Here is a 24,536-nt window from a genome sequence, read left to right as displayed (position 1 = left end):
CCAGGATGTTTGCCACTTGAAGTTAATCAGATAATTGGTTAAAAAGCTTTATTTCACTCCCAGTTTTGCATGTGTTTTCTCTGTAAGCTTTGCCTTGTGTGCAGCTCAGCACAGAGGTCCATTTTCCTGGCTGTTTCCCTCTCCTCTGGGGCTGTGGGTCATGCTAATTTTTTCACCGGCGTCATTTCATTGAGCTTTAATTACCACAACAAGGATTCTGTGTCCTCCAGTGTCATCTGCTCAGACAGCTAATGCAAACTCATTAGCCTAACTCCCGGTAACTCTAAAACAAAATCATATTACTCTGTGTACCGTTTGGGTGTACACTAGAAAAGATTATGCTCATGATGTATTCGTCCAGCATAAAATAAGGCTTTCAGATCATATCTTTGAGGTGCTTTGTATCAGTCTTATTTTAACACAATCCTCGCGCTAGTTTGCTTAACCTGCTTCAGCAGCTGTCTATCTTCTTCATGCAGATCGACGCTGTAGCCTGTGGTGACAGCAAGACTAATGTATTCATGGCGCCGCCACGGTGAGAGGCATTACTTTACCTCTGCTTAATTGAGGGGAAACTCCCCTGACACCTGCTTAGCACGGCGCTAGGCTAGGAGAGCGGCCACACTCAAACCCTAGGAGCCGAGGCCATTGAACCCTGACGGAGAAATAACACAGCCCGAGACCACCCAGGGACTGCCGGGGGAAGAAATGATTTAATAATGTTGATGAGACATTACACCGACCCTCTCCTCGGCTGTCTCCCTCCCGTTACGTCTCACCTGGCGAAGGAGGCAGCTACCGACTCGGTGCCTGAAGGTGTATTTAGATGGGGCTGCTAAATATTTCACACCCTAAAGACAGAGACTCTGACTAAAAGAAGCAGCAGCAAAGGAAGGAGCAAGAGGGGCAGGGAAATCAGTGCAGAGTGGTTTGACATGGATTGTGGAGGGAGGTTAGGGAGTGTAGTCAAGGGCAGTCAGGGCAGCCCTGTAATTGGCTGACACTGGAATATAGCAGTGGATATGTGTGTGTGTGTGTGTGTGTGTGCAGTCAGGCAAAGTCTGAATACTGTAAGGCCAAATATATCGCTCCAGCCAGACTGCATTGCTTTCAGGGTGTTGATGTGCTGCCATCACCTTGCACTGGAGTGAATGTTGATCTCAAGTATAACAGACAGTGTATATTATTTTCTTTGGGCTCACATACCAGACTCCCCGTACGTCTGCAGCCTCACAGGCGAGGTCCCATCCGAGACTTGGCATGACAGCTCCACTGAGCCCCTGCCTCGTTTTTAATTGTCCCAGCCCCCAGGGGCTGCTGGGAGCTAGCTAGCTGGGTGGGGCTGAACATTTTCTCCGACGGGGGGTGTGGGGGGGGGGGGAGGTTAGTGAGGAAAGGTGGGTGACAGAACACTCGCAGTGTCAGATGCAGGTGCAGAGAAAAAGAGATGGAGATGGGGGCTGACAGCTAACCGCAGGGAGCCAAGTAGTGGGAAGCTTTCACTAAGATAGAGAAGGAGAGAGCATTATAGTATAAGAGGAAAGCACACAGGAGGCATCCATCTTCCTCTCTCCAGCAGCACCACCGCGCTCACTAATACGTATTATCCACCTGTTATCAGCCGTTCTATTAACAGACGCCACCGCTATAAATTTATGTAAAGAGCACATTGTGCCTTAGTGGTACAACAGCAATATCTTTTTACACTGTGACTATTAGTAGCCTGCGTCTTTCCTGTTCCAGACCAGGTTTTGTTGTTGCAGGGTGGAGAACAGTTGATTGTCAGAGTGTAAGCTATTTGCTATGTATAGACTTTTTTCATTTTGATTTGTTTTAAACAAATTCTTTTGAGTTTTTTTTCCTCTGTGTATAATCTGCGTTCACATGATCAAATACATTGATTGTGCATGGATTTGCCTTGCAGGAGGCATCCTGTGTTACCATCCAAAGTGTGGTAACAGAGAGCTAATAAAATTGAGGCTTTGCAGCGATGAAACGGCTGCTACGGCACCTCAAACACTGCTCGACCTTCTCAGATAAGGACTCAACAAACACTCTGTAGAGCACATGCTAATGGCTAGCATAGCCGCGTCGCTTCCCAATGCCCTTTCAAATAGTAAGCAATTTGTTTCTGCGCATATAGATCTGTATAACTATTTCTATTAGCATAACACTCCCAAGTGGGTGTAAGGGACTTTTTGCAGATAAATAATACAGCCGCATTTCCAATTACAATCAGCACAAGCCGCCGAAGTGAAATCATACCCCACACTATGTATGCTAATTAGTGGCAGGATACAGGCATGCAAACTCCTCACCTTTCGGCGAAATTCGCCGTTTTCAATCCAAATTGGGTGACTTATGTGATTCGTGCAAATCCGAGGAGAAAATATTTTTTTTGGGGGGGGGGGGGGGGGGGGGGGGGGGCGGGGTAGCCTACTCGTTGACTTTTATTTTAATATATTTTAATAATATAATAATATAATGTTCTATATACCGTAAATCCTCTAATATTGGCCTGTATTCCATTAGCGGCCGGGTCTCCAACATTGGCCGGTCGCTGTCAGCGGAGGTAAATAAAGGCCGGTCTCTAATAGCGGCCGGGGCTATTATTAGAACCATCTCGGCGGGTCAGGGTTTCGGCGGCACGGTGTGGGAGGATCCCTTCAGCGGGACCTCTCCCCGGCGTCGGCCGGCCCCCGCCGGGCGCATTTACTCCGTGGCGGTGCGCGGCCTGTAAGTGCTCGGGGCGAAGGTGGCTCGTCGGCTCCGGCCGCGAGCTTTACAGCGACCCCCCGCATCTCACCTCACTGCTTCCCTGGGGTCTTGGAATCAGTGCTCACTGCGCCCTCTCTCCGTGCGGGGAGGGACGGGGCCCACTCGCTCCCGGCGCGACTGCCGACCGGCAGCGGACTCACTGTCCTCAGTGCGCTCCGACCGCGTCGCGCCGCTCATTTGTTGTTAATGTTCTGTATGCATACCAGGTTATGGTAACTGTACGTTTTCAATAAATGAACCTAGTATTTTATAGGTTCAAATATACACAAAATCTTGTTTTTATTAATTCTACTCGTAGTTCGTTTTGCTCAAATAGAAATTAAGGCCTGCCTCTAATTCTGGCCTCCTTCCAATAAAGGCCTGGACCGCTATGCGCTTGAGTAAAATAAAGGCCCGGGCCTGTATTAGAGGAAATACGGTATATATAACCGCTGACTTTATTTACAGACGCGAACACATATTGAAATGTGTTGTCAGAGCCCCATGCGTAGCCCCTATGTGTTTATTAAACATGCACAGACTTTACCCGCCACTTGCAAGCGCTATGCACGTCACCGATCAATACCGCAGTACGTTACAGCAATTCATTAATTCAGTCTTCGACAAGGGAGAAGCAAAAGAAGACGTTCAGACGCCGGAAATCTCTCTGTTTTTCACGGCTCCAGAGTTGAATCCTCGTTCAGTCTCATGAATGAGATTATTGACGGAAGAAGTGGAAACATGAAAATTGGCACATTCAACTCCATTCAGACAGTGAAATATGCCCTTCAGGCCCGAGGAAATACAGCCATTGAGCTGGCTCAAAAGTTTTTTTTTTGGTAAAAATTTGTGAATTTGTAGTCTGTTGTCTTTGTAAATCTCTGTTTACCAAGCGGGGGGGGGGGGGGGGGGGGGGGGGGGTTCGTGGCCATTTCCCTCTTCGCGCACTCTTCTCACCTTTTTGACCCCTGACCAGTTTGCATGCCTGAGGATAAAGTAAAGCATGCGTTTCCTAATTAAGTCTACGCCGAATAAATCTTCACTTTTGTGATGAATAGTATAATTAGGTCCAAATATGAGTCTGATAACACACAATTTGGATTTCATTACGGTCCGTTTCAACCGATGCAGAGAAGAAAAAAAAAAAAAAAAACAGGGTAAAAGTTAAAGTTTGAAATGGTTTCTTCTGTCATAGAATTAATGAATAAATATGTAACTATGAGACATTTTTGAGTAAGAGTTTAATGGGATATTTAGTGGTAAATTAACCAGAAAATAATCTGCACAATCTATTAATCAATACTGAAATTAATCAACATGAATTTGAAGAAGAAGCATTTTTATATATATATATTCTTTTAATATGGAGTTACCAATTCCCATTTAGTATACGCTTCACGGCTCAGTCCAATCAATATTTTTAGACTCCTCCTCCGCATTGTGTTGCAGCATCGCTTTCTTCCCAGCGCTCATCCTCGTACAATACCTTTTTGTCACACTGCTACCGCGTTGCTGCCTTTAGGCCTCTCAGATTCTGCAATAACACTGCGATTTGTTCTTTTCATCTTGCAGCCACACGAAGGCTGAGTCAGATGGTGGAGCCTCTTTTATCAAAGCAGCTTGATTGCCGCAATACCCTGTCAGCCTCGATTGTGATTCATCGTTCCATTAAGGTGTACACATATCTAAAATGCTGTTGAATAAGCCAGTTGGAATACGCGTATTAATGTGATTATGCTTTCTCTGACTATGACTGTATTGAGGTTAGGGTAATTGGAAAAGTATGATAACGTGGCGGTTTATTATTGTCTCTATTGGGTAAATTATTGAAAAACCGTCGCCCTTGTGAATACAGTCATTGAGCCGTTGAGTCTTTTTCAGTATCTGAAGAATAGCAGAGCTGTTCAGGGCTGCCTGAATGAAATGTTGTGCAGCTGAGAGGAAGCAGCGGCGTGGTTTTGGGTCTTGCTCTTCCTGTGTTTCTGGCACAGAGATGTCAACCAGACAGCCACGCTGGGGTCAGAGGCTCTGAAAATAGCCCTTAGGGGATTTAGGCTGCACTGATAGCATACCTGCTGTTAGCCTGAGATATTATCCAAGTGCAAGTCAGCCCGGGCTCCCTCCCAGCTGCTGTGCTCTGCTTTGGATTGTTCTGCAATACCTCACACAAAGATGGAGTGGGGCCATTATACCTCTGGCTCTGTAACACTCCCTGCAGACGCACACAAACACACACACTTTCTTGCATGCTTTCTTGCACCTGCACCAACAAGCATGCACGTACCTGCAGCCGCTCACACTTTCACTGAATCTCTGCCACGCGCAGATCATCGCACACATTTGCGACCACACACACGCGTCAAACCAGATTGCGCTGTCACCACAAAAAGCTCCACAGCGGCGGCACGGGGGCTGGCTGGCTGGCTGGCTTCTCGCAAAGGGTCAGAGTTGACTGCAAATTACAGCTGGTGGCCGACCAAGCCCAGAGATGGATCTCAATGCGGTCTGTGTTTACCAACACACCTGCACCCCCGCGGATGGGAGAGGCGGCGAGCGCAGCCGAGAGCGTACAGCCATTTTGTAACACCTCAAGGAACTCTCCCTCTTCTCCTCGTCTCCTCTCTCTCTGTATGAGGAATAGATGAGGTGGTGCCATTAAGTGAATTTGCTGTTATTTCCCCAGGCTCTTTGCTGAAGATGTCAAACCTCAGCCAGTGAGGCAGCCATGGATGACTGCCGACTCAGGCAGAGGCATAACACGCACACACGGGCACCGCACTCTGCTACGCACATGATCAGCTTTCATGCTTCTGTGTAATTTATCAAATTGCTTGGGCATGTGATGAATGGGCCCAGATCTCAAAAGGGAAAAAAAAAAGGCATTAGGCTGCTGTTATTCCCATGTTACAGCTTAGAATTTAATTACAGTCAATGGTAAACATCGTATTCACATTTTCTGAAACAATAATTCAGTCGGCGTAATTGCTTCGTAGTTTCGCCGACTGCACAAGCGGACTCAGCTGGTCAGATACAGAAACTGTTCAATCCTATTACTTAAACCGCAGTCTACTGTATTCTTAGTGTGCGGAAGGAGCAAGTAAGGCTTAATATTCTCGTCGTTTTCTCACAAACGTCCCCACTCACACATCCTTACTGTAGAAGAGGCTGGTTCTCTCCTGGTGATTTGTCACAGTTCCCTATTGTATTACACACCGTCTCTCCTTCACACTCCAAACCCCCCCACCCCCCCTTCTTATTTTTTTTTTCTTCCTTTCTCTTCCTCCCCTCCCTCGCTACCTAAATCATTTCTTTACATGCGTGTGGGTGCCCCCTCTCGCTGTGATTCTGATACTTCATAACGGCAGGAGGAAATTGAGCTGACCTTGAGGCTGCCGAGCTCCTTTATAATGCTGATGTATGGGGCTGCGAGCGCAGGCAGCCAGTAAGTGAGAGGCATGTTTTTATTTGCCGGGGAGCAGGCCCCAGTGTCAGGACACATAACAAGGTTCATTTCTCGCCCACTCGAGCTAGCCAGTATGCAGGGACGCTTAGTGTCAGGCATTCAAGTCCACTAGGTGTGATTTACCTGCATTAGCCTTTGTACGGGGGAATAAGTTGCATCACGCCGCCTGAAGGATGACGATAGGAGAACCCAAGGATTGAGTCAACCCCGCGGATACGTCGGGCTCACCAAAATGTGATTTCAATATGACTCAAGGTTGCGCTAGAGATGGATTCATACTTGATTGTTTCTTTCTTTCGTCAATCAGGTGACAGGGCATTCATTTTAAGAGAAAAAAATTCAATTTCTTTCAGCGTAGATGACCCACTTTCTTCCTCCTCACTAGCTCGCTGCTCATCAGCGCAATCAGCTTCCTCCTAACACAATCAGGCTGCTCTCAAATTACGGTCGTGATTGAGACCAAGTCAGCGGCAGGAAAAAGGTGGGAGTGCTTATGATTTAAGCGTGAACGCTGCTCAGGATTGTGGTGGGCCTAATAAAATAATATCTGTAAAATATAATGCAGGCCAGTGCCCCTGCAATAAATGGCACTCTCGAGATGATTGGGAGATTTATAAGAGGGGTGTGTTAATTCAACTCTTCAACTATTTTGGGCACTCTCGTTAAATTGGGTTGTGTTGTATTGTCAGCTGTTGTGTTATTTTGTTGGGGTTTAATTAACGTCTGTGCCGCAGATGATTTTTTTTTTTTTTTTTTTTTTTTTTTTCATCGATTAGTCCTCACAATTATTTCTCAAACACAAAGAAAGCTGTTTATTTTCATACTGGAGGAAGAAAATTAAAAAAAGAAAAATATCTATCTTGATTTTTTTCCCCTAAAGTATCAGAAATGATTACAAATGACAAATTGTCGCGGGTCTAAGTTTAAACATTTAAGCGTCACGAAAATGCGTATTTGTGGGTTTGCAATCAGTCACTGATGTTCAGGATGTTGCCGGGCTCGTTTGTTTCGACCTCTCTTTTTAATTCGTTCATTGTGATCAAGCTGTAGACGTTCGCGCCTGCGCTTTAAAACATCGTCGTTGATTTTCACTCATCAGATAATTCAGAACATGTTACCCAAAGTCACCCCACCCCTCCGCCCTCCGCGCTCTTGAAGAAACGGAGGAGATGGTATTAAGTGTTCCTGCTGCAGTGCCACTGGAAGAGTCTAATTTCCCATGATTATAGTTCCTTCCACAGCAGAGGGTTTCGCCTTCAGATGTTTAACTGTGCATGCTGAACAAAACCAAATCTGCCTTTTTTTTTCGCTGTGTTTAAGTTGGAACACATTTTCTGGAACGGATACTCGCAGGCTCGCCGCTCGTGATGTGGTTTACCAAATAAAACCACTCTGACATGGTGGCGGATGACAACAATGACAATACGACAAAGGGACAATAGAAAAATTATACCGGCATTAATTTGTTTAGTCGTGGTTAGGAATGTTAAATAGTCACTTTGTCCCTAATTTGGGTGCTTTGTGCGTAATGGTAGAGGCTGTGGTTGTGGCATTATGATGAGCGCGGGAAGCTCATCAGCCCTGCCAATTCAGTTCACTTCTTATATGGCACAGATCCACTTGCCTAACCCCACGTCTGGATGCTGCGCTCTGAAAAACAGGCAGGGACCCAATTCGTTCACAGCCCATTCAACAACACATTGACTGTGAGCAAAATATGTTTTAGCAGCTTAGCAGCAGCAGTCTAATCAATTGATCCAGATTTTGCTGTCCATTGATCTTGGCACGCCGTGGGTGTGGATAATTGCAGAGCATGTATGATAATGATATCATTAGCAGTCCATGGTCAGTCTATGGGGGCAGGGGAAGTGCTAGTAAAAACCACCCAAACTGTGCATAGAAAGATTTGCTCTGCCAAATGCTGGGGAGAGTGGTCCAAATCTGCTTTGCAAATGTCTCCCTGTCACTCTCCCCACACCCCCCCTTCCCTCTCCGCCACACCGCGGTAACAGTAGCGTGGTAGAGAGGCGGGTGAGCCTTCTGGTGCTGCTGACTGGCATTCTGTGTGTGTTGACGAATGCGCCGGCCTGATGGCTCAATGTGCTCACCTAATTGGAGCAGCTCTACTGTCACACTGAGTTTCTCCATCTCTTTCTCTCTCTCTCTGTCTCTCCCCACTCATGTAGCGTTCCACTTGGCTACACCTGTGTTTCTCTAAAGGTTAATGGAGCTACCGCACAACACACACTAATCACTGGGTAATCGCTTTCCTTTGGCTCCATAGGTGGCTGCGGTCAACCGTCGTGACCAGGGCAGCCATTTTGGATGTGGGTGTCAGGTTGCTGCAGGTTGCCAAATATGGATGCCAGGCTGATTTGAGATAAACATTGGTGCTTTGTGTCCCCATGCATGGTATCATAGGCTTTGTCCAGTTATTATGCCTCCGTGGTAGTGAGAGCGGTGACTGGAGGCATCGTCTTTTCCTGTACGGCTGGAAATTCATGCAATTGCAATACCTGAGAAACGTCGGGAATTCCTTCAGATTTGGCACAGACGCTCTCCTAGGGTTTATAAATATGCGTTCTTTTCTGTACTTGTGTTTGTCTTCGTCATCAATCGCTGCCCAAGTACTTTTCCAATTAAAAATACGTCCGAGTCTTCAAGTATGCAGCTCTTCCAATTGCAAAATAACCGTACCGTATTCTCCCGTTCAATCCATTCTTTATATATTTATATTTTATATGTTTAAAATGATTACATTTGCACAAACATCAGCTTGCATTAACCCTTTAAAACCACGCTGGTGGTACATTTGCCCACACATACTTTGGATTACCGTAATTACGTCACGGTTTGCTCAATCAGAAAACCTAACAACCGTTTCTGAAAGCTTAGACGTTGCGCTTTACAGCCAATATGGTGTCATAATTTCACTCGGGTCTCTCCTTCTTAATGTTAAACTGTTATTAGACTCTTATAACACGCAGTGAATTGTAAATAACTGCAAGATATTGAAAGAAAAATGTGCAAAAGCATTTACTCACAGGACATTTTCAGACCTTTTTATTGGCAAAATATATTGTGTCCAGGTAGACATTTAGAAATTTGGCATTAGTTATATTAATTTCTTGCTCTAGATTACTTTTCTATTTAGAGGTCTATGTGTAATTATTACTGTTTTAGATTCATTTCTTGTAGCCATACATAATCCTATCTTTTGAAGCCCCTTTTGGAATCACAGCTCATATCTTAACACACTTGACACTCGCCTCCTTTAGTGTGGAAATAGTGAAGGTGCAGCCTTGGCTTTCTTTGGTTTCTTTGTGTTGGCCTGTGGAGGTGTTGAAAGTGCTTAACATGAGCCCAGTGTTAAAATAGTGGCTTTTGTGACAGGCATGTGCAGGACGGCCAGATACACTGGCAGACTGAGGTCGACTGAAGTCACGAAAATTCGAGGCACTTCGCTTAGATGTCGGCCAGCTTCCGGAGAGCCTTGGTGGTCAGAGGGGATTGGGGTTTCAGCGCAGGATTTTGGGATTGTAATGTCAAAAAGGTTGCATCGAGGCTGAGTGAATTTTGGTGTGTGTGTGTGAGGCAGCCAAAGAAGGAAAGGCCAGTTTGCTTTTGTCGTCATGCACATCACCCCATGGTGCTCACAAATAATATCCCTCAGCTCGCGGAGCACAGAAGTGATCATGCTTTCACATGAGCACACATGCTGGAATATAGGACGAGACGTTTCTAGGCCTCTTGAGCTCGTTTTAGTTGCTCTGTTGTGACTGGTGGGAGCGACTGGACGGACCGGCAGTTTGTGAAAGGAACGATGTTGCATGCCTTGTGCTATTTGAATACAGCTTGTCCGCCGAGTAGATTAAAATGGAGATGGGTTAGTCACGGACTGATTTTTTTATTTATTTTTTTTTAACATGGAGATAGATGAGTGCATGTGTGCATTGTCTTATTCATACTAATCCTCAGATTTACTGTCATTTAATCCGCGTTTATGGCGAAACTCTGATGACTCCAGCGCTGTAAAAACAGATGTCACCGCTCAGCCACACAGGTTAGGCTGCACCTGCTGACACCGCTGAGACCTGGCAGTAGACGGCAACATGCACGATATTGTCATGTTATATATCTACACATTGTTGACCCCAGAAATCTGCCTTTAGATTGATCTCGAAGTGAATATAAATAATGCACGCTTATCAGGGTGGTTGTTGCGTGTGTTTCTGCTTCTTTCTCAGACAACGCTATGCCCCGCTCGCTGCGTGCTGTTGAACAGAGATTGCCTGGATAGAAATGCGTTTGATTTTATTCACTGCGCACCTGGTGTTATTTTCAAATTCAAAACCGAACAGACCATTTCACATCACGAGAGCTGAATTCGGGAGGTGTGTTGCATCAGAGACGTGGAGGGAGGGGGGAAAAAAAGGAAAATAACAAACGGAATAATTTTTGCACATCTGGTAAATGTCTGGGGACGCCGTCTTGTTTTGTACGAGCTTTGTTGTGAATGAATAATTGGTTAACAAACCAGCCACACCCTGCTTAAAACCACGCATACAGTCCAGGCACGTACCCTTCAGTTGTTCACCTTGTTACACTGCCTTTATTTTTGTAAAACAAGCTCACAAATGTTCCCAAATTATCGTCACCATTGTGGTTTTGCAGCTGGTTTGGTCACCGGGAAAAGTGGGACACCGTTGAGTCACGTGGGCCGACTTCACTAATTGGCTGCAGTGAACGGTTTTTTACAAAAGACTGACGCAATGCAAGAATTACCATGTTTTAATTAGTGAGTTGTACACGATATTTGTTAAAAATCAAAATTTGTACTTTACCTAATCCAATTAATTTTGTCGTTACTGCACACACATGACTTCATGCGCACATTCTGGACAGAAACGCACGCACCCCGAGTCTTTGCAGTACGAAAACGCTTACATTGACACATAGCAGATTGTGTGTGTGTGTGTGTTTCATGTGTCTGCGTGTTAAAGAGAGTAAATGCAGGGAATCTCTCAGTGTGCGGATGCTGAATGTGAAATGTCAATGTTATTGAACAGGTGCTGCGAGGCAGAGCTGTGATGTTTTTATTTCCAAGCTCTTGTAGAGCGAGGCAGAGAAGAGAGGGCTCATGGGATAATGGGGGAGGTTCAGGGGTGGGGGAGCGTGTGTGTGTGTTTTTTTTTTTTTTTTTTTTTTTTACAGTGTGTGTTGCAGGTATAAGTGCCTAGATCTGTGTGTATCCAGAGAGGTTTATTGAGAAGAGGGAAATGAATACTGGCTCAGAATAAATGCTCACAATCTCCTCATAGAAAATGTTAACTGCACTGTGAATGGTATTATTCCTTTTTTTTATTTTTTTTCATGCACTTTGTGGCTTTCGGTGGCCACATTCGCCATGTGTTCAACACGATGCCGAATGTGGCAGCCGTCTTCACCCAGGCATACACCTCTGCTGTCAATCTGTTATCACCTCGTTTGTTCCATTTACACGTCATTCATGTTTTTTTCCCCTGTCCTCTCTGTGTGTCTGTTTTTTTTTTTCCCTTCAGCTTTTCTCTTGCAGACTGTCGTTGTGTCAATACTTGTTGAGAGGCAGTGTGGCAGTGAGCTAGGAGGTGAATGCAGTCAAGGTTAGTCAACAATGCTTCGTGACACTGGAGCGCTGACTAACGCAGTGTTTCTCCTCTGCACTAACCCCCCCTCCTCCTCTCCTCCTTCCCCCATTTTTTTTTATTTTTTCTATTCCTTCCGCACCCAGTGGACCATGATCATGTTCTCTCCCCGGCCGCCTTTGTGCTCTCAGCGTGACGCTTCTCCATCATCTTCCTCAGCCCTCGTTCTGCCTCTTCTTCGCTATCCTCCTCCCTATCACAGCCATCTTTGCTGCTAATTTCAATGCTGCTGGGGAGAACAGCTCAAGCCTGTCAGCGCTGATTCATCCCTCAGTTGCTAGCTCAAGCTAATGTATTCTCGTGTTTGTGTCTTGATTCATGATTACTTTATGTACACGCAGGTCTTTCTCCTTTGTTTCCCGCTTCCCTTTGCCGCTGCGACACCTTCAAACTACCAGTTTTAACGTTCTGTTTCACTGCTATTTCTTTTCTGATTTCACATTGCACTTTTAATTCCACTGAACCGCTGTAAAAATGTGATTACTGTCTTGCCAATTCGGGTCCACTTTCCTGCTGTTTATAAAAAAAAAAAAAAAAAAAAAAAGGTGGAGAATGACAGCAGCAGCAATCTGAATGTCCACAACAGCGGCAGAGAATCCAGTCACGATATGGAGGGGGCTGTAGTTCAAAGCCGGCTAGCAGGTTACTTAATGAGTTTGGTAATTGGCTTGCTGTGGCCTCCGCGCATCCCTGCCCTCCTGCTGCTGATGTGTGCAGGAACAGAGAGTGAGCTACAGCTCTCACTCCCTCCCTTCCTCCGGCTTTCCCTCCCTCGCTCGACCCATCTATCTTTCCCTCCACCCTCATCCCTCTTCCACTAGCTGACTTAAGGAGCCGACGCTGCACCTAGCCTCCTCTGTTTATTCCCCACTGTTGGTATTGTAAAGACGGTTGGCATGCTGCGTGGCAGGTTTACGCCGCTCAGTGCTGAATATCAACACTTTCCCTCAACCAGGTTTTCCCAGCGGGTTACCGTCTCTTACCTGCGCTTTACACCACACACACACACACATTTTTGTATGTCAGATGCTTCGTGCATTATGAATATGTGCATCCAAACATGCGGTTTGCACAATTTCCAGTTCGCCTCTTTTGATTGTGCACAACAGCATAATTGGAGGCACACTCTCGTGCCCAGTTTATTCTCAAGTCCACATGATATAGACAAGGAGCCTTGTAATCATACATGACACGCAACATATTATTCGCAGGCTGCTTTCTCAACAGAGACATCTAAGCAACAGTCCTTCTTGTCTATTGCTGTAGAAGCACCAGCCGTAAATCTCATTAACTCTCATATTACGTGATAGTCACAGCAGTTGGACAAATCAAAAATGACCTTCACGGTTCACTTGTGACTGAGAGAGGTGTAGTTTTTAGCCTGGATTGCTCGCTGTTTTGTTTGCTCAGAAGAAGATTTAATACCTTTGGGGGGGATCTGCACTCGTGAGTCTAACCTAATATATATTCTGGCTAATGAGCGAGCTTTCCACCTTCCTACTTATTCCCATTAATTTCCATTTTGTACCTGTAAAAAAAAAAAAAGCCATAAATAAATCCCCGCGTGCATCGGTAAATGTAGCCGTCTCCCGTTTGCAAGACCGCTGCCAAGCTTTTTATCTACTCCCACAGTGGAACGGTTGATTCCGAGCGCTGTAGGGGTTGGAAGGCCAAAGCACAGCTAAGTGGCTCCTCTTGACCCCAGCACTGATCTCCAAACTGTCTGCTCCGACTGCACACGGGCTGATTTTAACCATTCGCTCCCACAAAAAAAAAAGAAGACAAAAAAAAAAAAAAAAACAGTCTAATCTCATAACACAGACTCAACACCCTGTCTGCGTGCCGTGTCTTTGAATAACACATCCTTTTCTCACCGCACCCAGTGCTGAAATGCCGATCGTGCATTTGCCTTTGAGATTACTTCTCCCTGTTATTATTCATGCCAAATTTTTAAAAATGTGAGGAAAGGGAGGTGGTGAAATCCAAGATGTGAAACATGAGCTTGACTGACTTGAGAATCTTGTTCCCCTGACCTATAATGGATGTGCTTATTCTAGTTATCGCTATGTATCTGTAAACTAGATGGCTGAATCATTAGCTTACACACTGAGAGTAGCCGAGTGTGACCAGAGGAGAATAATTGATTTCTGAATAAGCGTTGGTGCTGGAGGGGGGGGGAGAAAAAAGACACGGCATTGTGGGCCACTGCGCCATATTGAGCGCGCACATGTCATAAATTATAGTGTGCAGAGTTAATTTTTTGTTTCACGCATTATGAGCCTCAGCTCCCCCGCCCACCCCCCCCCCACCGTCCAACACAGCAGCAGCAGTGGCGTGAAGCTGCACCTCTGCTCATTGTCCACACGGTGGCACTGTATGGAGGTGAGACGGGCCATGTGCTCTGTGTGAAATGGAGCAGTTTTTGGCTATCTGAGCACATTAGCCTGGAGACAGTAACCGCACAACAATCACACACACCAACTGCCACTCTTGTCTCTTTCTTTCCTCCGTGACCGTGAACCTCATTTGCTTTGATAACTGCTGATCGCTTTTAATCACACTCCCACTCTGCGGGAATGGGATTTTTTTTTCTCTCTCTCTCTTAGCCGGACCGAGAGCTAAGCGTCAGGCACATGTACTGTTTGTTTATCTTGCCGTGTCTTTGTTCACAAAAGGATTTGCCTGAAATGTAAACTTCCTCTTTTGCACCGCGGGCCTGCACCCTGTCTCTCTGTGGCCCTCTTGGAAATCCACCCTCATTCCTCAGAGCCTGTTCTCAGAGCAGCCACGGCAGGCTGAACTGCTCTTTTATTCAGATGAATGAGGCCCTGTTTTGCCCGGAGAATCAGACAGACACAGACAGTCCATGTGAGAGCTTGAAGAATGTCTGTGGAAAATCAGGGGCTTAGTCAAACAGCGTCTGAGGTATTACACGTGTGCATTTGTTTATGGCTGTGTTCACTCTCTCTTCACATGTGGCTTTAACACTTCACAGGTTTGGTTTATTATCTTCCGTTTTTCTTAGTATTCATCTCGGCAAGCTTAAAGTTTCTGATGGGAACTACAGTGCTCTCTGTATGCGTGAATTCAGACAGAACTTGGGCTTCTATTAAAAGCAAGTTTATTCATCAAAGTCTGCAAAATGAGCGAATCTGAGCTTTTTGAAGAGAGAGAGAAAATGCTGCGCGTTCTCAACGCCCAGCATTTGATCAATTTATCTGCCAGGTGGCCACTACCTCCATCTGGAGTAGGGTTTACTTACATTCATCTTTTAAAACGCGCAAAACAGTTCTACCAAATGGCTGCTGCGAGCAAGTTGCACTCTCTTGAGTAGCTTGTGTGTAGCTTGGCAAAGAGATTAGACATATGTAGCCTACAAGTGTCTTGGTTTTCAGAGTGTTGCGAGGCTGCCAAATGTGACTGTGAATAGCTATGTAAACAAGATAGCTATGCGAGGCTAGACCTTGCACTGATTGCCTAAAGTGAAATACCATTCCCTGGCTTCCCTCACATTTTTACAACTGTGTTAATGATAGCAAATAAAGGCTTGCAAGGTAGCAGCTTAATTACTAGCTGTCTGTTTTGATTGTCTCCAAAGGACATCTTGATTTCCAGTCGGTCTCTTGTCACCTTGATGTTCGCTTGTACCGAGAAACATGAAACCACAATTATTAAAAATAGTTGTTGTTTTTTTTAGCCAAAGCAACAGCATGAAAAAAAGATTGAATCTTGAGATCAACAAGCGTGTCGTTAACCATATTTAGTTGAGTAATTTCCTTGAGTTACTTTGTTGGGAGATTGAAGAGGATTGTTTTATTGCTTCCCCTTCTCTCAAACCCCTTCAGGCAAAGTCTGTGTTTTAATTAGTCGTGTAAGACCCTATTTTCCCTTTGGATTCCCCCAACTTGTAAAGTGCTCTCTTAAGAATCCACGAAGGCTAAAAGGGGCAATGAATGATTTGAAGTCAGCTTTTTTCTTTTTCTTTTTCTTTTTTTTTTTTGCTCGCCTGCCAGCAGAGAGAGGGGAGGGGCTATCAGCACTCGCCTTCAGTATGAGGAACAGTAACTTCAAGCAGCAGTCACACAGAGCCTTTGTTCTTTATGGATATAGTACGTGTGGCGAAGACAGTCACTGCTTTAAAGGCCCCCATCTGGAAAAGCACTGTTCGAATTTCTAATACAAGAAGAAAGAGCTCCTTTAGATAATACCTGCCTAAGAATGGTAAAACAGTCTCAAAGTTCAATCTAGCACATCCGTTTTTCCCTCCTTTTTATTATGTTTTTGGCAGCGGGGACGTTAGCTTGTTACGACTGTAGAGATTTAGTCATGTGTTAAAGTCGATCCTCTGAAGCACACCCCCGCCACCGCCGCCGCCACCACCACCACAACCTAACCCTCCTCTTGGTTTACAAGTCTGTTTTCTTCTCCCAATCCCTTTTTCCCTTCAACTTGTCTGCTCATCCCTGGTGAATGTATTAAATGAAGTTACTAGATATGAGTGCTTAAGAGGCCAAGGCCTCTGAGGCTTGCCAAGTCTCTCGCAGGCCTGGCTCAGTCATCCGTGTCACTTTTTTCTGTTGTTTCAGCTACTGGCTGACTTATTTGTATTGCCGAGCACTTTTTTCCCCTCTTTCGCTCGCTCGCTCTCTGTTTGCTGCCTCTGAGTGGCTTGTTTTTCTCCGGCGTGGAGGAATCGGGCTAAAGCAAACAGTTTGTGTCAGCCACAGCTTTTGTTAAGTATTCATTTTTAATGAGCATAAGTGGCTACAGAATCCTATAAACCATAAATGGAGTAGTCAGGCTGGAGAAGGAGGGTGTGCTGGTCTTTGATTCAGTGGTGCTCTGGCAGTTTATTTTTTTTATTGTTTAGTAACACTTGTACTAATTGTGTTTGATGTGGATGAAGGAGACATATTTCTGAATGATCGTTTGTTGGTGCTTTTTTTCCCTTCTCATTCACTCCTTTGTTTTTTTTTTTAAACTATTACAAGGAATTGTTCTTTAGGTACTTTTCCTACCTCCCTTTGAGCAGCCTCTCTTAAATTTAATTTCCTCCGACTTGAGAAACACAGACCAAGTAACCGGTTTTTGGTCTGTCGGGATCGAAGGAGCTATAGCTGTAGAAAGGGGTGCTCAGGGAAAACGTATTGTGATGGGCCATTTGAATGCTGAACAGAATTGAATAGACACAGTCAGCTTCCCAGATACATGCTTAGGCCTGTAGAATGTGGAGTGCTTTGCTTGTAACTGCACCGGTTGTCTCCTTTCATTATCGGTTAATGGTGCCCAACTTGACAGAGCCATGTGATAAACAGAGGAGCTGTGAAATCCTGGAGGTGGAGTTCTCGTCTGCCTGATAATGGGATCTCATCTGCCAGGGAGGGGAGCCTGCCCCGCCAGCCAATCCAGCTTTGCTTTGCACTGCCTTCAGAGTGGATTCACTGCACTCAGTCTTTCGCTGCTGTCTCGGGCCAACTTAAGCCTCACACTGTACTGAAAATAGTGACATATGACTCGGTAGGAAAGGGAAAAAAAAAAAGTGTACCTTCCAGTATCTTTGTTTATAATGCACGGTCAAAGCGTAAAAGAAACAAGAGAGACGTGCATTTCCGCCTCCTTATCAATCTTAGATCCTCTGAGTGTTTGCGTAGCTCAGGAAAGGAGGCAGACTATGTGCGTGTGTGTGTAAATATCATAAACATTGACCTTGTGAAATGTATACATACTGTGATAAGGGAGGAGCAGTGGCTGCCGTGGTGTTGGGTTACTCTGTGGAGGGAGGGAGGGAGGGGAGTACGACTTCTCAGGACAGTTGCCTCAGGAGCTGGAAAAGGTTTTACCAGCACTTTGTTGCACAGCAGAGCCTCTCCATCGCCCGCCGCTATTGAAACGAAGACGGCCAACGTGGTTTGTAGCACAATGAAGGGCCCCCCTGCACACCGCCCTCAACTCAATTTCTATTGATCCCCACTGCCCGTCTCTCCTGCTGCCTCTGGTTTGTCTTTAGTGCAAAAAGAGCCCAATGCTCAGACTATTTGCTTTACTTAATTGGATTTTGACAGTGATCCAATATCATGTTTAAGACAATGAAAATGTGTCAAGCTACTTGCTCAGTGAAATGAAAATCGCCCTATTAATTTATAACTTAATGCGCTCCATCTTTGTTGGTTTCCCCGCGCTTCCTGCATGTGTGGAAGGGGGGAAGTGTATCAGATTTATTTTGTCTAATTTGGGATGAAATGTGTATTTTCTACCGTAAAACACAGCAGCAATGGGGAAAAAAATAGCCAGGAAGGGATCACCTTTTAAAAAAAAAAAAAAATCACGAATATGACTAATGGACTAGTCACATTATCATCCCTGCTTGTTTCTGCCTTTTTAATGGGTGAGGGGTGGGTGGGTGGGGGTGACTAATTAATTCATTATCCAAAAAATGCAAATGAGCTCCACAAGCCTGAGCAGTCGTTCAGTCGCCTCCCTCTTGTGCATTTTCCCTGGAGGTGCATGTACACCAGTGTTTTCAGATATAGAAATCGGGCGACCTGTGCGTAAAAGCGCATTTATTCCTGTTGCCATTAAAGCGTGCCATCGCGGGAAAAACAAACAAACAAACAAAAAAAAAAAAACGCGTGGACTGTTAAGCCATTATTTATACAAAGGCACAACAACTACTGCTACTACTAGTGTTCATTGTGTGTTTCAGTCACATTCCCATAAGCGTTATCATTGATCGGTTGATGATGGTCGGCCGGGCCACTTTGGCTGCCGTGCGTATCGCTTCCTGATGCAGTTGCAAGCAAACACACACACACACACGCATGCAGCAGCGTTTCCCTGCGGTGCTGCCATCAATCAACAGCCCCATTGGCGTCCCCCCCTTCCCCAGCCACCACCACCCCCACCCCTTTGTCCATGACGATTATTTGAATCCAGTCCATGTTTTTGTTTCGCTCGTTTTTTTTTTTTCTCGCTTTTTTTTTTTTTTTTTTGAGTGTGGTCGGCGTAATTCTCCTTCACTAGTGTCTGGATAAAGAAAGACTAGGTCAGCCATGTGGATGCGTCTGTTGAACAGCTGAAGAGGAGGAGGAGGAGGGGAGTGTGTATGCATAGGGAAGAGAGAGAGAGAGAGAGAGAGAGAGAAGAGGGGGGAGAGAGAGAAAGAGAGACCGTGTGTGCGCGGTGTGTGTTGAGCGTGTGTGTGTGTGTGTGTGTGTGTGTGTGTGTGTGGAAAAAGGAAGCGGAGCCTGTTAACGGCGAACTCACTGGTTTCCTACCCCTCGAAACAAGCGCTGTGTTACTTTTCATGTGGACACTATCATCGACAGCAGCAACAACACGGCCAAAGGGAATTAGGAGCAGTTTCGAGGGGGGGCTCGCCAGCGATATAGTGCCTTTGATCGGCTATTTCGGACGTCTATCAGTAAAGTGAAACCGTCTTTTGTTGAAGCAAGTGCTCGCCCGAGCCCCTCCGTGCGGGTAGCGTTTCTTTTTCTTTCTTTTTTTTTTTTTTTTTAAACGGGGGATACAAAGTGTCCGTGTTCGTTTCATTTTTTTTTTTTTTCTGGTCCCGGTTCTTGGATTTGCTCCAGCTGGCTGCCGTTTCTAAGTTCGGCGGGTCATCCGGGGCAAGGATCGCGTTTTGAACTTGTTTGCAGCAGTCTACAGGACTCCCAAGAATCACCAGACTGGCGGGTGAGTAGTTGAATAGAAAAAAAGAAAAAAAAAAAGATTGCAGGATAGTTGTGGTTGGTGGAGGTAAGGGGAGGGGGGCGCACACGGGGAGCAGCAGCAGCAAGCAGCAAGCAGCAGCAGTGTGTGGGGTGATAAAGAAACGGAATTTGGGCAATAGTAGTGACTGAAGCCGGGTGGCACTTAGAGTTGGAGCTATAAGTGTCCTAATTCTGTTTATACTCGGAGGAGGAAGCGTGTGTGACCTGGAGTCAAATGTTTTTCAGAGCTCTGGGGAGCTGAAAGTTGGCCGCATTGTTGTAAAACTTGGCTCTCCCTGGACTGTAGCAGACCCCTCGAGCAACCTCCATGACCCGGCCAGCATGTAACAGAGTTTCAGCTGCTAATGGATTTAAAGAGAGAATAATGGGGTAAACAAAAGGAGAGGCTTTACACTGGCTACCACGCAGCACAGGAAACACGCATCAAAGATGATTTATAAATAAATAATAATAATAATAATGATAAAAAAAAAAAAAGGGACTGGTCTGGTGTCTGTTAATTTGAGTTACTTCGAGGAAAAGTTGCATTATGACAAGAAAATTCTTTGAAATGGATGAGAATGAGTCAGTGGGACATACATAAATTTGACGAGGGGGATTTCCCCTAGTGTCACATAAAGGGCTGGCTGTTGGATTTGCAGCCTTTCTCATGTCATAAATTGATTATTGGATTGTAGAAGTGGAATGTGTGTGTGAGTTTTTTTTTATTTTTGGAAAGCTGGTTAGGAAAGTGTGTGTGCGACCTGCTGTAGGAGAGTTGCAAACTGTTGAAGGACCACCAAATTAACTTGACTTCCCCCCTCCTTCAGCACCCCAGAGGCTATGAACTCTGGCCTAAGCACATGCAGCTCTCACTGTGGGGGGGCGGTGGTGGTGGTGGTGGGGGGAGATCTGTGCCTGTTGTTGAAAAGAGCAAGGAGGGGGGAGAGGCTGGCTGGTGGGATATATATGTGTGTGTGTTTAGGAGGCGGCAGCTTAGGATTTGAAAGCAGACTACAGTTATGTGTCTGAAACGCAGCTTATCTAGTGTTTTTTTTTTTTCGAGGTTACGGCACAAGGGGGGAGGAGGAGGAGGAGGAGGACGGTGTGTGTTTACTGAAACCACTGTAAATTGGTCGTAGCGAGTTTTGAAGTCAGGAGCTGAAACTACAGGGCAATGTGACCACATGAGCACAAAGAAAAGATTCAAACCCGGGGAGGAGCGGGGAGGGCATGAAGTGATTGCCTCCAATCTCTGCCATATAGTAAAAAACAATTCCCGAAATCCTGCCCCCACTTCTCTCTTTAGCCATTACGGGGAACTCTGTGAAGTTGCATTGCTAATTGTGAGGAGCTAATCTCCGCCGGGCCCAGCTTCCTGTTGCAGTTCTTTTTGTCCCCTTGCTAGCCGCGAAGTGACCTCTAGCTTAATGATTCAGATGTGATTAATCCACTTGAGTGGGACGACGCTGGCGCTGGCTAACGTATGGCGCAGGCTCTGCACACAGCGGGCGATTGTGTGAATACAATTTATGACATGTAAACACTGTTTGAACTTTTGAAGGCTGCTTTAGAAGTCATGTGAATGTGTGACATTGTATGAGTCACGAGGCACGGTTGTAGTTAAAAATTCAACAGCGTTTGTGTGAATGGACTGCCGTTTCTTGCTCACTAACGTTAGATTTGATCTTAATGGTTTTAGCGCTCTTTGCGTTACATCACTTATCGATGAGTCCTCAGCTGATGCCTCTTGGGAGTTTATTTGCAGCACCAAAAATACAGCAGGTTTAAGTGATCAATCGTGGAGTGATGGATCTGTTTCTGAACCAGCAATGCGCTCAGAAATCATTAAAACTAGGCTAGCTCCACGAGGCAATCACAATCTTGAGCCCACGCTGTCATGTGGGAGAACTTGCATAGCTCGTATTTCTGAACACATTTTGAAACAGCATCCTCCTCACTTCCCCAGAGGTCAGGATATCCATTTAGTTTCACTACTTGTGGACTGAATGAAAGAGGAAGTGGTCAGCCCTCTTAATGGAGTTGTACACAGGAGTTGTTCCGCAGTGTTGGGATTTCTATGGGAAGACGGCGCTGAGCGTTTCGCAGCGGGGGCTGTTATCGGAGGAGAACACGGCAGCCTAAATCTTAATTATGTACACACTGCCATGGTGGTGCCGGTATCGTTTCAATCATCTCTATTTGCAGTGCTTTATACTAGTGTTTGTGGGAAATTAAATCTGATGTGCAATTTGATCTGGGCCTGAGTCCGCAGTCTCTGTGTTGTTGATTCATGTAAACCAGGGGAAGCATAGTAGTGGCGTGAGTCACCCCCCCCCCACCACAAACACAAGTCTCACCACTGACAAGGTACAGAGAGCTAGTAAACATTCAGCTCGCATACAGGCGCGTGTATGAGTGTCACCTCTGAGGAATCTGAGGAGCGATACCCGGATCAAAGGGGCCGTTTCTGACCGTACAGCCAGAGAGAGAGGGAGAGGTGCTTCATAGAGTGAGGCTGTAACGGCTGTCTAGCTTCTCAGAGGCGACAGAATGTTTGACAGGGCATTGGAAAAACGTTATTTAATCTGCTCGCATGATGGCCCTCGGTGGGATTGCACCACGCTGCGTCTCTGCAACCCCTTTTTTCCCTCCCTGTGTCAGGATGACGGCTGCTAGAAAAACACAGTTAGGTTGTTTCTGTATTATTAACGCTATGATGTAATGCATAAAGGGAGGGAAAAAAATCAGAAAAGGCGCGTTGTAATTGGTGCAGTGTTGGCGAGCCGCTCGTTTTCTTCCTAATGAGAGAGTCTGCTGGGGTCTTGATATCTTTTCCATTTGGGTAATAGACTTAATGACTCGACTGTATTCCATTGTAATTACAAAGAAGCGATCCAGTTGTTATTATGATACGTTACATGAATAAAAACAGATGGGATGTTTGACTCGTTTAAAAAAAAAAAAAAAAAAAAAAAAGAAGATAGATTTTCATTTGAAAGATCCGACGTCGCTTCCCAGATCCAAAACACGACAGAAGCTCCAACTGTGAGAACACGGCCAGACCTGAGAGCTGATGTGATGACGGCAAAGGAGAGCTGGACGAGAGCAGAGCCATGTGCAAGATGTAAAACTGGAGGGAAAATAATGTGGAAACGGCGCAAATCTCCTAAACCAATGGCAGCATTAGTTTAGTACAAATCGTTTCATACCTGACACATCTCTAAATGAATCATTATCGAATTGAATCAGTTCAGGAAATCAGCAGAGCCACACAAGCCCTGTAAAAAAACACACGCACACAACAAAACAAGCTGCTGATGAGATGATAAATTACATCTCTTCCTTTGTGACTTAACTGCATATTTCTCAGTCACATAAAAAGTTATTACCCTCTTACTTTTGCCCCTAACAAAAACAGTAACCCTCCTTGTCTAAAAGCCAGGAGGAAAAATCAATGGGAAATCATGGCTTCCACACCATTGTTGGTAGCATTTCCACCCCCCCTCTCCACAGAAAACAGGCTCGTAGCTTTGAGGAGCGATGATAAATCTCTTTGGGTCCTGTTGAGTCTTTCGACGGGTTTCATTTCTAAATGGAACAGGCTCACTCGGCACTTCACGACCTATTGTCCTTGCAGATAGTGGTGTATTACCGGTGACTCATTTAGAATACATTACTCACAGATTGACAGAGTACACATGAGTGGTAGGGCTGCTAAGCAGGCAGTACCCTCTGGTGGGTGACTACTGAAAATGGAGAACGGATCAGACAGAGGTGGTTGATTGTTCATAGAAAATTCTGTCTGAGTTGTTGCGCGCACAGAGGAAGGGCCGATACTTCTGCTTTCCATAAACCTCAGGAGCTGGCGATGAGTGGGAAATTGGGATAATTGAAAATGGGCACTATCTCCTTTTCTTCTCCCCCCTCTATGTCTGTACATCCTTAAAGCAGCTGAGCCCATCGGAGGGCACTTTTCACACATGTTAAGTAGGAGGGGGACAGACATCTGGCCTTGTTAATTCAGTGCATGGTCATAAAGTGGAAATGGCGGCCCCCACAGGGACCGGCCTGCTCCGAACGCCGTCAGATGGAGCCCGCGTGTCCTCTCCACCTCCTCCTCGTCCTCGTCCTGTTGACTGCCCCTCTGACACCAGCTACGACACTTCAACGTGAACATCCTCGCGGTCGCGATATGAGGCATAAACACTGACGCCGTCGGACGGAGATAGAGCGACGATTCGTAAATCTTCTCATGCCAGAAAATTAAATGACTATATGGCTGTCATGTGTGCTTGTATTGCCCAGTTCACTTTGTCCAGATCAGCTGCTCAACGTCAGCCGCCTTTATACAATAAAAGAGCCATAACGCGCATGGTGTCGGGAGTCTGTATTCAGGTATCCGCCTTCCGTCCTGTGCTAACAAAATAACGAAACGACAGCAGCGGGGGACGCATCCGTGCGGTGCTGCGCTCATATCCTATTTTAGCGAGTAAACATTTAATGTCTTTAAATCTACCACGGCTTTATTTATGCATAGAATCTGCTGTTAAGTCTGAATTATACATTAGCCGATGAATAATGCATCAGTGCCATTCCTTAATGATTACTTGCCAGGCAGCGAATGGTAATATTTGCTGATAAATTTACCCATTGATCTTGCTTGTGTTTAACCACGCTTGGAGAGAGCATGTTTATACCCCGTTTTGTGTTAAGGTTGTTTAAGGATGTAATCAAAAGCTAGCTAATTGTCTTTTTTTCTTTTTTTTAAGACGTCTTTTAAGAATGACAAGTGATCCCTGAGGAACTGGCACAAAATGCATACAGTGTTAAATCTGTGAGCACACACTAGTCAGCGCTTGTAGGTTTTTCCTCGTTTTCTCTGAACATCTAAGGTGTGTGTGTATGTACATGCTCTTCTCA

At 45.5% G+C, this 24,536-nt stretch overlaps 1 protein-coding gene across 3 annotated transcripts in view; it reads left to right on the top strand.

Moving 5' to 3' along the window:
* The window catches only part of rerea (arginine-glutamic acid dipeptide (RE) repeats a), a 122,541-nt gene that overhangs the window by 16,881 nt on the left and 81,124 nt on the right, over positions 1 to 24,536 (top strand). For all 3 annotated transcript variants that reach the window (XM_084553099.1, XM_084553100.1, XM_084553098.1), the window contains exon 2: positions 11,782 to 11,862. The gene's annotated coding sequence lies outside the window, so the exon portion shown is untranslated. The remainder of the gene's footprint in view (positions 1 to 11,781; positions 11,863 to 24,536) is intronic.

Source organism: Chelon labrosus (assembly GCF_963514085.1).
Source record: "Chelon labrosus genome assembly, chromosome: 10".
Lineage (NCBI taxonomy): Eukaryota > Metazoa > Chordata > Actinopteri > Mugiliformes > Mugilidae > Chelon > Chelon labrosus.
This window is presented reverse-complemented; position numbering and strand designations above follow the sequence as displayed.